Source organism: Apostichopus japonicus, chromosome 5 (genome assembly GCF_037975245.1).
Source record: "Apostichopus japonicus isolate 1M-3 chromosome 5, ASM3797524v1, whole genome shotgun sequence".
Lineage (NCBI taxonomy): Eukaryota > Metazoa > Echinodermata > Holothuroidea > Aspidochirotida > Stichopodidae > Apostichopus > Apostichopus japonicus.
Window position 1 is genome coordinate 11,399,395 of NC_092565.1, and position 16,901 is coordinate 11,416,295.

Consider the following 16,901-nt stretch of genomic DNA (forward strand, 5'->3'; position numbering starts at 1 on the left):
AGGGCGCCAGCAGTCCATTTGAGTCCGTCAGGGGGGGGGGGGGCATCCGCCACTGTGACAGACGTAATGACATATTGGTATTTTGTTTCGACATCTTCATATGGAATTGTAACATGTTGATATCGAATTGGACATATTTGTATTAACTTGGACACTTCACTTTCTTTTTCGACATTTATGGAACGTTTGGCTCTCCGTAATTCCCGATTCAATTTTATAAGCCAGAGTATCATTTCTTTGTACTGTTCCTGAACAGAACGAAGCGCTTGATGCTATTGGCTTATGTATATCATGTGACAAAAGCTTTCATTGCGCTTGAGTGCGTGCAGCCACTGATGCGTGCAGCGCTCGAATTACGTAAGCTATTCATACAGTCTTAAACGCTATCTTTTCGAAACTTTGGATTGTAGTATTGTGAAGCCTCTATGGTGCTATAGCTACAGGGCAAACAGTAGTACTGTATGGTGGGTTCTAATGTTGTGCTACTTAACCACAAAGTGGATTGTAACTTTGCGATTACAAAATAAATTGAATGACAAAGGTAAGGTAGGCTAGGCCTAATAAGGGTTCCTGGTAATATCCGGACTTGTTAGTTAACTCACCTGAAAAACGTTTGGCCTAGTTTCCTCCCCTAGAGACGTTACGTTCCTGCCCTAAATCATGGAGAGGAACTATCATAGGTTAGGAGTACATAGGTTAGGAGTACATAGGTTGAATACTTGGTGATACCCCAGTGTTTCAAATTTCAATTGATAAACTCCAAGTCGTAGACACTTTGTATCAATGAAATGAAACATTGTTTAGTTTCAGCTGACCTAAGAAAGAAATATATCCTTGAATAGGCAAAACTCTTGAAGTTACGGTTAAAAGGTGAATCATTTAATAGGGTTTCGTAGTAGTCTTATAGGCTAACAAATTAGGATTCGTCATTTTTGAAATGCAAGAATAGCAGGTATAAGTATTACTGTACTGTAGGTGGGCATGTCGCACATGAAATATGTCTAATTTAAAACAATGACAGAATGCTTAAAATATTAACCATGTGAAAGAACACAATCCTCTTACCCCAAATCCAACGTTTTGTTTAAAAAGAACCAACCGTTATGATTTTATGACGATTTTTGTGACTCTAAATCCCCTGGGAATTTATAAATATAGGAAGTGCGTATCACGTACGATTGACATAATGAAATATCACACTATATTTGTAAACACATCAATCACGGACACGCGAGCAGCATCATGAATATTCATATTTATCGCATCATTCGCATGTCTTGCGGTTGAGTGCACTTGCGCATTGGCTGCTTAAATGAATGAAGATAGCTCAAACACATATATATTCGGTAATAGCCATCTTCAGTAGATGAATAAAATCTGTTGCCGAAAAGTTTGAAAATGCGCAGTTTGAGCATAATATTGTACAGAACGTTCATGGGGAAAATATATCCATAAAAAAACACGCTGTTTTCACTTAACTACCACAAAATAAATTCACATTTTGGCAATGCTCCCAATAAAAATAATTACGTCGTACAATGCAATCATGTCCTACAGGAAGCCCTGTTTGACTGTTGTCGTCTCAAACTTGGGGGGGGGGGGGGAGTGGTGTTGTCGGACAGTTACTAGAAATTAAGTTCTCTACAATAGCTTTTTCACAACAATGTGGATGACCCTTTATTTTCACAGGATTTTGAAGGGTTCAGAGTTGATGGGGTTAGGTGGATGGGGTGGGGCAGGTAGTCACAGTGGGGAATGAAGATGGACGGTCATGTGTTCTTTTCCATGCTTGTCATGTACAGTGTGTACAGTACATATATATGTACTGTACCATGAGGGCCAGAAGACTATGTTTAAACCTATCACTAATATATCTCTACATATACACCCAGTACAGTGTATGTACTGTACATACATGTATGTACTGATTGAAATTCATTTTTATAGTAAAGTCTTCTAATTCAACCAATTGTTTATATACAGTGTGCATATTAGTGTTAGCTTTAATCATAGTCTTCTGGCACTCATGGTACTCCGTACATATACACCCAGTACAGTGTATGTACTGTACACACTGTAAATACATGTACTTGTTGAAATTCATTTTATAAGTCTTCTAATTAAATGAATTCAACCAAGAGCAGACAAGTTCATTGCAAATAGTATTTGTTTATATGAAATTAAAAACTGCACAGTATTGAATTGAATGACCTTGAAGTACAGTACAATACCCAGGCTCAAAACACATGGAACATCAAAACAGGCAGAAACGTTTTTTGTAAAAATCCCAAACTTTGAGGATTTTTCTTTTCAAAATAAGGCAAAACACCCTCCTGAAATTTTTTGTACAAACAGGGTGGTACTATATCTCTTCCAGAAAAAATTATCAGATTTTTTCAATTTGACGCGTTTTGAGTTATTGGCCGTCAAAGACGACCTCTTTTGTACATCGGAGCAACTTAACAACTTCATAAATTAATATTGAGAACAGCTAGAACTCTGAAATTTGTTTAGGTGTAAGAAATTCATCCTTATAATTAAAGTATAAAACCCTGACAGCTTTAAGATGGTTACTTTGGTAAAAAATTGGCATCAAAACCCCTACCTCATGCTGAATCGCAGCATGAAATAGCAACTTTAGAGTTGCACAACTTGCAAATATTTTAGGAAAGCATTGTAATCATTATTTTGTATTGTTTGTACTAGACATAATAACCTCTGAAAGAATCAAGTACCCTGATGAAATGGTTTATGAGCAATTCATCACTAAAAATAGCACATTTTTTAGTGAAAAGTACAAGTATCGAATATTTTGACACTTTTAAGTTGACCTAACTCCACAAGGCAACATTTTTGTAGCCTAATTTTTTCTTTTTTCTGTTCTATGGGATAGACTCTATAAGCATCTGTAATAGAAAGTTGGTGGAATGTTTAATTGCTGAGAAATGAGACCTCAAAAGTCAAGAAAATGCCATGGTGGCGACAAATTGCGGAATTTCAAAGTGTGATAAATCGGCCAATTATAAAGCAATGCAACTGAAATTTCCAGAATATGCTTATTTTATGGTGGCCCAATCATACAAAAAATTTGGGGATTTTTCAAAGATGTCGAACTACAACATACTCCAAAATTTGGTGATTTGATATGGAATGACCCTTTACTAAATGAAGGCCTAGCCTATATTTTAAATGCACTAGGCCTAATTAGCCTTCAGCAGTACAACAATGTGTATATGTAATTATACAAAAATACCTGGCGGGCAATCAAACAAACTTATCATGGCCCTTGCTCTGAAAAGCTACCTGACCACCAGTACAATCCTTAAATGGATATTACTAAAATGAAGGCCTAATATAAATTAAATGCACTATGTAGCATTCAGCAGTACAACAATGTGTATATGTAATTAGCGTGCAGTACACTATACGCTGTGTATCTAACAACAGTACAGAAAATTGGTCACGAGGGTAGCCATTTTCGTATATTTAACATGTAGCTGTCATGAGTCATAGCCAATCTGCTACAAACCAGACTTGGAGGCGGGGCTTAATCATCAAAAACGGACCTTTTTACTAAAAGTAGGGGCGGCAGCTCTGTGTTGTTTTACGAAAGAAAAGTCATTTAAATATCAAATAAAGCAAATGAAAGCAATAAAATGTCACATATGGCTAGTAAAATTCTTATTTATACCTACCTGTAAACAACAAATGAATGTTTAAAATGTTAAAAATATACATAGGACCCTATCTTAGACCATACCACTGTTGAAAGACAATTCTATTCTCTTTCAAATGACGTATAGATGTTGGGGGTGGGACTAAGTCTTTTCCATCGAACAAAAAGAAAATGGCAACCTGGAAGTTGTGACCAAAAATCATATTGCTGTATGCACGTACATACAAATTTACATTCACAGTAAGGGGCACATTTTCATTTATGAATTTGCCAAAAATTTCGAGGCAGTTTGCAAAGATACTTTTATTTGACGTTGGGTAAATGTGTTCTAATGATTTTAAAACCAAAAATATAACATTTAATGGTAAGTTCGACAAATAATAATATTTAAAAAAAAAATTCCCCAGCGTGCGCTGGGCGGCACAGTTACGCGAAATGGAGAAAAATACGCTAATGCGTGCCACAATGCTACTGTAGGTCAATCAATGTAACAAGGGGATAAGCATTTCATGCGATGAGCCCTTTGTGCACTAAATTAGAGCCAATTCGAAGGCACAAAGACCTGTAGGCTGTAGAAGACGTGCATACACTATTAATATGTAATGTTGAAATTAAGTTAAGTTTAGCCTTATATTTGATTCTATATTCTACACTAATCAGGTTGTAGTGTAAACAAACATTACTACAGCCTAAGTCAGAGTAACCCATACCAAATTGTAATGTAAGACATGCCTACAGTGAGAATTAGTCTTTCCCTTATATGTTCTATGTGAAATAATCAGTTACAAATAAGGCATATATTCTACTGCAGTGTTATGGTTGGACTGGGCCCAGTAGTGGAGTGTACTGAACTGTACTTTTGCGTTGAAATGAAAAACAAAAAAAACAGAGATGGTAAAGTCGTCATTAAATCGCAAATACATTTGTAGGCTAGTGTCCATAGGTTCATGCTATTGTGTAATAGTACAGTTAATGCTGGAAGTAGTGGTTTCGAGAATATTTCAGGTATACCTGGTTATACCGAGTATTCGTCAGTGGGTACGCCGATATATGTTATTGCTAAATACCGATGCACCCTAGCATAAAGTTGCATATTGTCTTGCCTAGTAATGGCAAAAAGAAGGGCAAAATAACACACTAAATGGCACTAAATGATTTGCTGAAACTTCTCAGATTTCATTATATTGTACATTGAAATAGATAGGAAGGATCTGTGATCCGTATTGTAACATTCCGTAAACTTTATTTATGGCAATATGTTTTAATAATTGGCCAAATACAGGTCTTTTCAAGTTGTGTTCATATACCATACTGTGTGCAAAAGTGGGTGCTGTAAAGTAAGTGTGTGATTAGAATAAGCTCTTAATTGCATGAGGTCTGCAGATATCTGTTTATTTCATGGACATGTGAATTGCAGAAATGAACTTTCATGGAGGTACTACTACAAAGAATTTTTAGAGAGGAAACGTCTTGCTAACATATGTTGTCTTTGCTAAATTTCAGGAAGTCTGGTTTTGTGCTGGCACAGGTCACCATGAAGCAACATGCTACCTGGAAAAAGGAATGCAATATGTGAGGAGAAAGGACCAAAATAAGACAAAGAAGTCTGTTCGCGACTCTCTTAAATCTTAAAATCTGGTTGACACAACAGTTTTGGAATTGATATCAGGTAAATTTGTTTATTTATTTATTTAGTTATTTATTTGATTATTTATTTATTTATTTTTGAATTGTGAGGGTAAGTTTTGCATCTAGTGACTTTTTGTTGGTTAAAATGATACCAATGATTGTTCTTCACAGATGATGCAGAGGAGTGTGTTATTTCAGGGATGGTAACTTGTCTGAAGTATCATAATGCTCCTATGGCGAGAAGTGAAGGAGATGATGGAGAGGACTTGCAAACACAGAGCCTCTAATATCAGAGACAATAAGGAGAGTTCTGTGGGAGATATTCGGTCAGAATATCCACATCTAATCGACACAGATGGCATGGTAATAGTTTTACTCAAAACATGTGCTATTCTACTGTATCTCAGTCACTTGGCAAACAGGAACCTGAACTGAAGTGCCAAAAGCTTACTGTTGCTGTAAGACTTAAGAAGAGTGAATAATGTCATGTTGTAGGCTACACATATATCAATGTTAATTGGGCCATAAGAGTGTGGTATGAGTGTTTTGCTAGTCCTTTTCTAGCATTTCCTTGGGTACCTGTTGGGTTGATTGCAATTTTACTGAGCTTCAAAATCATGCAAATCTGCTTTATCTCTTTCTTTTATGACTCTACTATTTTTAGTACTTAGTTAACAAAGGTTGCCTCAATGTTCATAAAATCATATATGTTTCTCAAAGAGAATAACCTAACGGATATGAAATGATTGAGAATCACAATGATGATGATGGTGGTGTTGGTGATGGTGGTGATGATGATAGTGAAGATGGTGGTGGTGATGATGATGGTGGTGTTGGTGATGATGGTGATGGTGGTGGTGATGGTGGTGATGTTGGTGATGATGATGATGAGGAGGAGGATGAGAGTTGCAAAATTTCAAGGTCAGAGTGACTTTTTGTGGCAATGTATGGTTGTATCCTTGTATGTCAGAATGTTGCAATTTGAAAACAAAAATGTGTAATATCTCCTTTATATTTCCAATAGATTGCACAAACATACCATCTGTCCTTGAAAAACTTCAACAGCCACAGCCTTTCGTTTTGGCATGAGGACCAAGAGAGCAACCAAAGCAGGTGTTTAGTAGATTTGACAAAAGGGGGCTACCTTGCCAATGACTTCTGCAGAGAGTTGACATATGTCTTATCTGCTGCATTTGACACCATCGATCACTCAATTTTGCTAAATCGGCTTCGTAATATGTATGGGATAACCGGAAACGCCTTAAAATGGATGATTTCTTATCTTCAAAATAGAGGCCAGTCAGTCATCATTGATAACATAAAATCTGCACCTCTGTTACTTAAATATGGTGTTCCTCAGGGATCAGTACAAGGACCAAAGTTATACACCATGTATACTAAGCCACCGGGCAATCTTATAAGGCAGCATGGCCTTGTTTACCATATGTATGACGACGACACCCAAATTTACCTTTCGTTTAAGCCACTTGATTCTCCTGATGCAATTAATCCGATCTACATATATTGGAGACATGTCTTGAAGATGTCAGAAAATGGATGGCTGATAACATGCTTAAGCTTAACGATGACAAGACAGACGTGATATTTTTCCGTTCAAAGCATAGCAAATGAACGATCCACCTTCCTTCATTGAGAATGGGCAATGATGTCATTCCACCCTCGTCATCTGTAGCCTACGGAATCTCGGTGTGTTATTTGACTCATATTTGTGTATGGAAAACCATATAAATTTAATAAGTCGGTCTTGCTACAACCAATTGCGTATCATCGGGAGAATTCGTCCATCCCTTAACGAGGAGGTAACCAAGTCTCTCGTCCATTCGCCGGTTACATCTCGTCTTGAATACTGTAATGCTATCCTGAATGGAACGTCATGCTCCTCAATCAGAAAACTACAGAGGGTCCAGAATACGGCTGCCAGAATCATCACCAGAACCCGTCGTTACGAACACATCACTCCTGTACTCCGAGACCTGCGTTGGTTACCAATTCATCGCCGGATAAATTACAAACTCATTCTGCACGTTTTTCGTATTCTTAGTGCTCAATCTCCGAGTTATATGTCTGATTTAGTTAAACGCAACACGCCAGCTAGGGCATTACGGTCCCAAAGTCATCTTTCTCTAATCATTCCTCATACTAACAAAGTCACATATGGAGACTATTCTTTTAGTGCTGCAGGTCCTAAACTCTGGAATTCTCTTCCCCATCACTTGAGAAATATCACACATATTGACACTTTTAAGAAGCACTTGAAAACTTATCTTTTTAGGCTCGAGTATGGGCATTAATCTTATTCACATTTCTTTGTTTTATTCATTTTACTGTGCCCATATTTATGTATATTATATTGTTTTTTTCTTTATTGTGGTTTATTACCCTGTCTTATATCAGGTTTTACTTTTACTGCTGTTATCACTTTTAGGTTTTCTTAAGTTTGGTATTTTTATATTCCAGGTTTTGGTTCTTTGGACAGTGCTCTTGAGCATGTTTTATTTCATGATAACAGCACTTAAATATATGGTATTTATTATTTATTATGATTATTAAAATGCTTGACATCAATTATACATAAGAATGATACAACATCTGAACTTTTTGAGAACTTTTTGAGCCATAAGACTGAGCACTCATCACCTATTTCCACCCGTCATGGTATTAATGGTTATCACATTAACTAAGATAACAAATTTATCATAGTTTGAGTTCAGTTTGTCTACTCATGTCCAATATTGACAGGTCAAATTGCACTGGGTAGTTTCAGTGAGCCTGTTGCATAATTTAACTGAAAAAAATTCCTCATTCTTATGTGTGAGCTGATGGGATTTCACAGATGAATAGAGGGATGGTGTTATTTCTAGTATAAACAGTGAGTTATGCATTGGTAACTTAACCTGCACCCACCACCTCCAACTAAAATCTGCTTATGCCACTTAAAGTAACAAGGGAAACATCACCAAGCATTCATAGGTGATTATTCAAGCACTTGTTCATTTCCAAACATGTTGGTGGTTCAGAAAAAAACATAACTTTTTGAAATCTTTTCATTTATTTTATACATAAAACATTCAGTGCAATTTCAGTGCAATTAATTTGTAGTAAAACTTTGCAGAGGTAAACATAGTAAGGAAATTATTTTTACAAACAGTTTCTTATTCCCATGAAAAATCACATCTCTATCATTTCTGCTATTTGTAACAGATTTTATGCATGCAATTCAAAGTCTTACCTATTGTTAAGTTGTACAATATCAAAATTGTGTCATTTTATAGTACTAATTTATCTGTAATATTCCAAAATATATCAAAGTATCATTATTTTGTAAATAATGTAAGACCATTTGTTGAGAGGCTGGTGAAGTAGCATTTTTCAGAATTTTTCATTATCCTGCAATATGTAGATTTCAAAGGTTAAAGTTAGCAGGAGATGATATCTTTTTAGCATATTCTTACATTTGAAGCTATTGTGGGATATCTTTAGTTAGGATTTTAAAGCATAAAACATATGCTTCTAGTTAGAAAATAAAGATTTTGAAAGCATAAAGTTACATATAAATTGCCAGATGTCAAGAGTCAAATATATAACAGGGATATAACTAAAAATAGTATACACTTTTGCTGCCTTGATAGAACTCGCGCATTCCATCCACTTTTCCATTTCTGCTTTTGTTCATCAGTACTGTAACCCAGATCAACCTCTTTCTATAAGTAGAAATAATTTACGTTGTTTGTTACGAAGTTGTCAAAAAGAATAAAGACATGGCCAAGTTATTTTCAGATTTGTATGTTATTCCTTATATGCATACCCCAATGAAAAGAGCCTCACGTTCTATTTTTGCTACGACAGTCAGTCTTGATGTAAAATGACTGGAGTTAAGAGCAAATCAGTCGGTTCGAAGTTGGCTTTTATTGGCCCGGTTTTTTCCTGGTTGGCTTTTCTTACAAAATAGCATTATGTTCTCCTTCAAGGGGAACCCTTCTAGTGGAACTGTGAAACACACCTGACATAGATGATCACACAGTCACAGTCTTGATGCAAGAGTAGAGGGGACGAGAGCTGGGCAGTCGGTAATTAGCTGTTGGTGCGATCGCTTTTCGGCCTTCTGGCTGAGATCATGTGTAGAATCTGTGTCTACAGGAATTTGCCTAATTTGCATTAATTTAAAACGTGTACCCTCGCTTCAGTTGAAATTTACTTGTTTCTCACGGTTTGTAGTAGTAAATATTTCTGTGTCTCATGATATCATGTAACAATTAATGACGTGTATACCCCGTTTCAAAGATGCGACGAACGTAGATTGAATTGTGATATGACGTAATGTTAGAAAAAAACCAATCACGAAATAGCAATTGTTTTTTTAATGAGTTAAACATGTCTTATGACGGATAACTTAGTATTTCTAAATGTTTACGATTTAAAATTTTAAAATTTATCGTAAATGTCATAATAAACCATCTCAATTAGTTGAAACGAGCATTTTGCGGAAGAATTTTACATATATGAAGCTATTTTTGTGGTACAATATACTGTTACTGGTCACGTGACAGTACAGGCTAGATTAAAGTACTGGGTGACTGTTCTTTGCATGTGTAGCATCATGTTCTTCCTATGTTCTCTTTCGTGGTACACACCTGACGAGGATCACACAGTTTTCTTAAAAGTATTATTGATTCCATGGCGGTAGCCGAAGGAATCTATGCGGTCATGACTGCGTGTGTATGTGTATGCGTGTGTGCGTGTCTGTGTGTGTGTGAGGCCAAGCTTGAAATTAGGTTTTCTCAGCAATCCCAAGGTAGATTGATCTCATTCTTGGTACATAGGTTACCCATCATGAGTAGACGATCCCTATTTATTTTGGTGCTAATATCATTAATATTAATGAGTGGGCGGGGCTTAGAGTGATTTTCAACAAATGTCAATATCTTCGCAACCGTAAGTTCAATTTTCATGGAACTTGATTTGGTGGTACAAGAGGAAAGTCCTCTATATGAATATGGTGACAGTTTGTCCAATCTCATTATTATTCATGAGGGGCGGGGCTAAGTGTTGTTTTTCGCAAAAAAAGCTTGAAATTAGGTTTTCTCAGCAATCCCAATGTGGATTGATCTCATTCTTGGTACATAGGTTACCCATCATGAGTAGACGATCCCTATTTATTTTGGTGCTAATATCATGAATATTAATGAGTGGGCGGGGCTTAGAGTTATTTTCAACAAATGTCAATATCTTCGCAACCGTAAGTTCTATTTTCATGGAACTTGGTTTGGTGGTACAAGAGGAAAGTCCTCTATATGAATATGGTGACAGTTTGTCCAATCTCATTATTATTCATGAGGGGCGGGGCTAAGTGTTGTTTTTCGCAAAAAAGCTTGAAATTAGGTTTTCTCAGCAATCCCAAGGCAGATTGATCTCATTCTTGGTACATAGGTTACCCATCATGAGTAGACGATCCCTATTTATTTTGGTGCTAATATCATGAATATTAATGAGTGGGCGGGGCTTAGAGTTATTTTCAACAAATGTCAATATCTTCGCAACCGTAAGTTCTATTTTCATGGAACTTGGTTTTGTGGTACAAGAGGAAAGTCCTCTATATGAATATGGTGACAGTTTGTCCAATCTCATTATTATTCATGAGGGGCGGGGCTAAGTGTTGTTTTTCGCAAAAAAGCTTGAAATTAGGTTTTCTCAGCAATCCCAAGGCAGATTGATCTCATTCTTGGTACATAGGTTACCCATCATGAGTAGACGATCCCAATTTATTTTGGTGCTAATATCGTGAATATTAATGAGTGGGCGGGGCTTAGAGTGATTTTCAACAAATGTTAATATCTTTGCAACCGTAATTTCAATTTTCATGGAACTTGGTTTGGTGGTAGATGAGGAAAGTCCTCTATATGAATATGGTGACAGTTTGTCCAATCTCATTATTATTCATGAGGGGCGGGGCTAAGTGTTGTTTTTCGCAAAAAAGCTTGAAATTAGGTTTTCTCAGCAATCCCAAGGCAGATTGATCTCATTCTTGGTACATAGGTTACCCATCATGAGTAGACGATCCCAATTTATTTTGGTGCTAATATCATGAATATTAATGAGTGGGCGGGGCTTAGAGTGATTTTCAACAAATGTTAATATCTTTGCAACCGTAATTTCAATTTTCATGGAACTTGGTTTGGTGGTACAAGAGGAAAGTCCTCTATATGAATATGGTAACAGTTTGTCCAATCTCATTATTATTCATGAGGGGCGGGGCTAAGTGTTGTTTTTCGCAAAAAAGCTTGAAAATAGGTTTTCTCAGCAATCCCAAGGTAGATTGATCTCATTCTTGGTACATAGGTTACCCATCATAAGTAGACGATCCCTATTTATTTTGGTGCTAATATCATTAATATTAATGAGTGGGCGGGGCTTAGAGTTATTTTCAACAAATGTCAATATCTTCGCAACCGTAAGTTCAATTTTCATGGAACTTGGTTTGGTGGTACAAGAGGAAAGTCCTCTATATGAATATGGTAACAGTTTGTTGAATCTCATTACTATACATGAGGGGCGGGGCTAAGTGTTGTTTTTCGCAAAGAAGCTTGAAATTAGGTTTTCTCAGCAATCCCAATGTGGATTGATCTCATTCTTGGTACATAGGTTACCCATCATGAGTAGACGATCCCGATTTACTTTGGTGCTAATATCATGAATATTAATGAGTGGGCGGGGCTTATTTTCAACAAATGTTAATATCTTCGCAACCGTATGTTCAATTTTCATGGAACTTGGTTTGGTGGTACTAGAGGAAAGTCCTCGATATTAATATGGTAACAGTTTGTCCAATCTCATTATTATTCATGAGGGGCGGGGCTAAGTGTTGTTTTTCGCAAAAAAGCTTGAAATTAGGTTTTCTGAGCAATCCCAAGGTGGATTGATCTCATTTTTGGTAAATAGGTTACCCATCATGAGTAGACGATCCCTATTTTTTGTGTGCTTATATCATGAATATTAATGAGTGGGCGGGGCTTAGAGTGATTTGCAACAAATCTTCAGTATGACCCGGCCAGGAGTCGAACCCCTAACCTTCCAGCTGCAAGTCGAAATTCTACCCCAATACTATTAATGAGGGGGGCATGAATATTAATGAGTGGTAGAGCTTAAAGCAAATTCTTTAAAATATCAATTTGTTCATCAAACTTGAGCTGATAGCAAGGAACAACATTTGTGTTGATGCTACATTAATATTCATAAAAGGTCGGAACCAAGTGTACACAATGAACCTACAGTAATATTTAGATGCCAAGGAATCTCAAAACCTCTTGGTTTTCTTGTTATGTTCCCCTTCTTGGTGGAATCGAGATACACATGTGACGATGGTCACATAGAGTCTTGACACAACTGAACTGGGGTTGAGAGCAGATCAGTCGGATCTCTGCTTGGAGCCCAAGTTCTTTCCTGTGTGACTTTTCTGAAAAATCGAAAAGCGATCGCTTTTCAGCCTCCTGGCTAAGATCATGTGTAGAATCTGTGTCTACGGGAATCTGCCTAATTTGCATAAATGTAAAACGTGTACCCTCGCATTAGTTGATATTTACTTGTTTCTCACGGTTTGTAGTTGTAATTTTATTGTGTCTCATGATATCACGTAACAATTAATGATGTGTATACCCCCTTTCAAAGATGCGAGCAACATAGAATGAATTGTGATATGACGTAATGTTAGAAAAGAACCAATCACCAAATAGCAATCGATTTGTAATGAGATAAACAGGTCTTATGACGGATAACTTGGTATTTCTAAATGTATGCTTTTATAGCATTGTGTAACATTAATCCAAAAGGTAGTATGAAACCTTCCCAAGTAGTTGAAATAACCATCTTGATTTGTTTGGTACACATTACTGTCAGTTGATATAGGCAGGATATAGGCAGGATGACAGAACTGACAGGTCATGGATCTCTCTTGTACAAGTCCTCTATGATCTTGTATGAGTATAGTGTTTCTGTGTTGATCTAATAAGTGCACAGAGTGGTGCACAGAAAGAGGTGCACGTAAAGAGGTGCACGGAGAGAGGTGCACGGAGAGAGGTGAACGGAGAGAGGTGCACGGAGAGAGGTGCACGGAGAGAAGTGCACGGAGAGAGGTGCACGGAGAGAGGTGCACGGAGAGAGGTGCACGGAGAGAGGTGCAGGGAGAGAGGTGCAGGGAAAGAGGTGCAGGGAAAGAGGTGCGTGGAGAGAGGTGCACGGAGAGAAGTGCACAGAGAGAGGTGCACGAAGAGAGTTGCCTGGAGAAGTGCACGGAGAGGGGTGCACGGAGAGAGGTGCACGGAGAGGGGTGCACGGAGAGGGGTGCACGGAGAGGGGTGCACTGAGAGAGGTGCACAGAGAGAGGTGCACGGAGAGTGGTGAACGGAGAGAGGTGCACGGAGAGAGGTGCCCGGAGAGAGGTGAACGGAGAGAGGTGCACGGAGAGAGGTGCACTGGGAGAGGTGCACGGGAAGAGGTGCACCGGGAGAGGTGCACTGGGAGAGGTGCACTGGAAGAAGTGCACGTGGAGAGGTGCACGTGGAGAGGTGCACGGAGAGGGGTGCACGGAGAGAGGTGCACGGAAAGGGGTGCACGGAGAGGGGTGCACGGAGAGAGGTGCACGGAGAGAGGTGCACGGAGAGAGGTGCACGGAGAGAGGTGCACGGAGAGAGGTGCACTGGGAGAGGTGCACGGGAAGAGGTGCACGGGGAGAGGTGCACGGGGAGAGGTGCACGGAGAGAGGTGCACTGGAAGAAGTGCACGTGGAGAGGTGCACGGAGAGGGATGCACGGAGAGGGGTGCACGGAGAGAGGTGCATGGAGAGAGGTGCACGGAGAGAGGTGCAGGGAGAGAGGTGCAGGGAAAGAGGTGCAGGGAAAGAGGTGCGTGGAGAGAGGTGCACGGAGAGAAGTGCACGGAGAGAGGTGCACGAAGAGAGTTGCCTGGAGAAGTGCACGGAGAGGGGTGCACGGAGAGAGGTGCACGGAGAGGGGTGCACGGAGAGGGGTGCACGGAGAGGGGTGCACTGAGAGAGGTGCACAGAGAGAGGTGCACGGAGAGTGGTGAACGGAGAGAGGTGCACGGAGAGAGGTGCCCGGAGAGAGGTGAACGGAGAGAGGTGCACGGAGAGAGGTGCACTGGGAGAGGTGCACGGGAAGAGGTGCACCGGGAGAGGTGCACTGGGAGAGGTGCACGGAGAGAGGTGCACTGGAAGAAGTGCACGTGGAGAGGTGCACGGAGAGGGGTGCACGGAGAGAGGTGCACGGAAAGGGGTGCACGGAGAGGGGTGCACGGAGAGAGGTGCACGAAGAGAGGTGCACGGAGAGAGGTGCACGGAGAGAGGTGCACGGAGAGAGGTGCACTGGGAGAGGTGCACGGGAAGAGGTGCACAGGGAGAGGTGCACGGAGAAAGGTGCACGGAGAGAGGTGCACGGAGAGAGGTGCACGGAGAGAGGTGCAGGGAGAGAGGTGCAGGGAAAGAGGTGCAGGGAAAGAGGTGCGTGGAGAGAGGTGCACGGAGAGAAGTGCACAGAGAGAGGTGCACGAAGAGAGTTGCCTGGAGAAGTGCACGGAGAGGGGTGCACGGAGAGAGGTGCACGGAGAGGGGTGCACGGAGAGGGGTGCACGGAGAGGGGTGCACTGAGAGAGGTGCACGGAGAGAGGTGCACGGAGAGTGGTGAACGGAGAGAGGTGCACGGAGAGAGGTGCCCGGAGAGAGGTGAACGGAGAGAGGTGCACGGAGAGAGGTGCACTGGGAGAGGTGCACGGGAAGAGGTGCACCGGGAGAGGTGCACTGGGAGAGGTGCACTGGAAGAAGTGCACGTGGAGAGGTGCACGTGGAGAGGTGCACGGAGAGGGGTGCACGGAGAGAGGTGCACGGAAAGGGGTGCACGGAGAGGGGTGCACGGAGAGAGGTGCACGGAGAGAGGTGCACGGAGAGAGGTGCACGGAGAGAGGTGCACGGAGAGAGGTGCACTGGGAGAGGTGCACGGGAAGAGGTGCACGGGGAGAGGTGCACGGGGAGAGGTGCACGGAGAGAGGTGCACTGGAAGAAGTGCACGTGGAGAGGTGCACGGAGAGGGATGCACGGAGAGGGGTGCACGGAGAGAGGTGCATGGAGAGAGGTGCACGGAGAGAGGTGCAGGGAGAGAGGTGCAGGGAAAGAGGTGCAGGGAAAGAGGTGCGTGGAGAGAGGTGCACGGAGAGAAGTGCACGGAGAGAGGTGCACGAAGAGAGTTGCCTGGAGAAGTGCACGGAGAGGGGTGCACGGAGAGAGGTGCACGGAGAGGGGTGCACGGAGAGGGATGCACGGAGAGGGGTGCACTGAGAGAGGTGCACAGAGAGAGGTGCACGGAGAGTGGTGAACGGAGAGAGGTGCACGGAGAGAGGTGCCCGGAGAGAGGTGAACGGAGAGAGGTGCACGGAGAGAGGTGCACTGGGAGAGGTGCACGGGAAGAGGTGCACCGGGAGAGGTGCACTGGGAGAGGTGCACGGAGAGAGGTGCACTGGAAGAAGTGCACGTGGAGAGGTGCACGGAGAGGGGTGCACGGAGAGAGGTGCACGGAAAGGGGTGCACGGAGAGGGGTGCACGGAGAGAGGTGCACGGAGAGAGGTGCACGGAGAGAGGTGCACGGAGAGAGGTGCACGGAGAGAGGTGCACTGGGAGAGGTGCACGGGAAGAGGTGCACAGGGAGAGGTGCACGGGGAGAGGTGCACGGAGAGAGGTGCACTGGAAGAAGTGCACGTGGAGAGGTGCACGGAGAGGGGTGCACGGAGAGGGGTGCACGGAGAGAGGTGCATGGAGAGAGGTGCACTGGAAGGAAGAAGTGCACGTGGAGAGGAACACAGAGAGGGGTGCATGGAGAGGGGTGCACAGAGGGGGTGCATGGAGAGGGGTGCAGGGAGAGGGGTGCACGGAGAGAGGTGCATGGAGAGAGGTGCACTGGAAGGAAGAAGTGCACGTGGAGAGGAACACAGAGAGGGGTGCACGGAGAGGGGTGCACAGAGAGGGGTGCATGGAGAGGGGTGCAGGGAGAGAGGTGCACGGAGAGAGGTGCAGGGAGAGAGGTGCAGGGAGAGAGGTGCACGGAGAGAGGTGCACGGAGAGGGGTGCACGGAGAGGGGTGCACGGAGAGTGGTGCACGGAGAGACGTGCAGGGAGAGAGGTGCACGGGGAGATGTGCACGGAAAGAGGTGCACGGAGAGAGGTGCACGGAGAGGGGTGCACGGAGAGAGGTGAACGGAGAGAGGTGCACGGAGAGGGGTGCACGGAGAGGGGTGCACGGAGAAAGGTGAACGGAGAGAGGTGCACGGAGAGAGGTGCCCGGAGAGGGGTGCATGGAGAGAGGTGCAGTTAGAGAAGTGCAGGAAGAGAGGTGCACGGAGAGAGGTGCAGGGAGAGAGGTGCACGGAGAGAGGGGCACGGGGAGAGGTGCACGGGAGAGGTGCACGTGGAGAGGTGCACTGGGAGAGGTGCACAGAGAGAGGTGCACGGAGAGGGGTGCTCGGAGAGGGGTGCACCGAGAGGGGTGCACGGAGAGAGGTGCACGGAGAGAGGTGCACG

General features: G+C 42.3%; 1 long non-coding RNA gene across 1 annotated transcript; it reads left to right on the forward strand.

Annotated features, from left to right (window-relative positions):
* The first annotated feature begins 423 nt into the window (after positions 1 to 423).
* Positions 424 to 9,229, forward strand: LOC139967659 (uncharacterized). Its single transcript, XR_011793067.1, has 4 exons — positions 424 to 541; positions 5,180 to 5,345; positions 5,477 to 5,668; positions 6,330 to 9,229. It is a non-coding gene; the product is annotated as an uncharacterized lncRNA (long non-coding RNA).
* Positions 9,230 to 16,901: the final 7,672 nt, after the last annotated feature.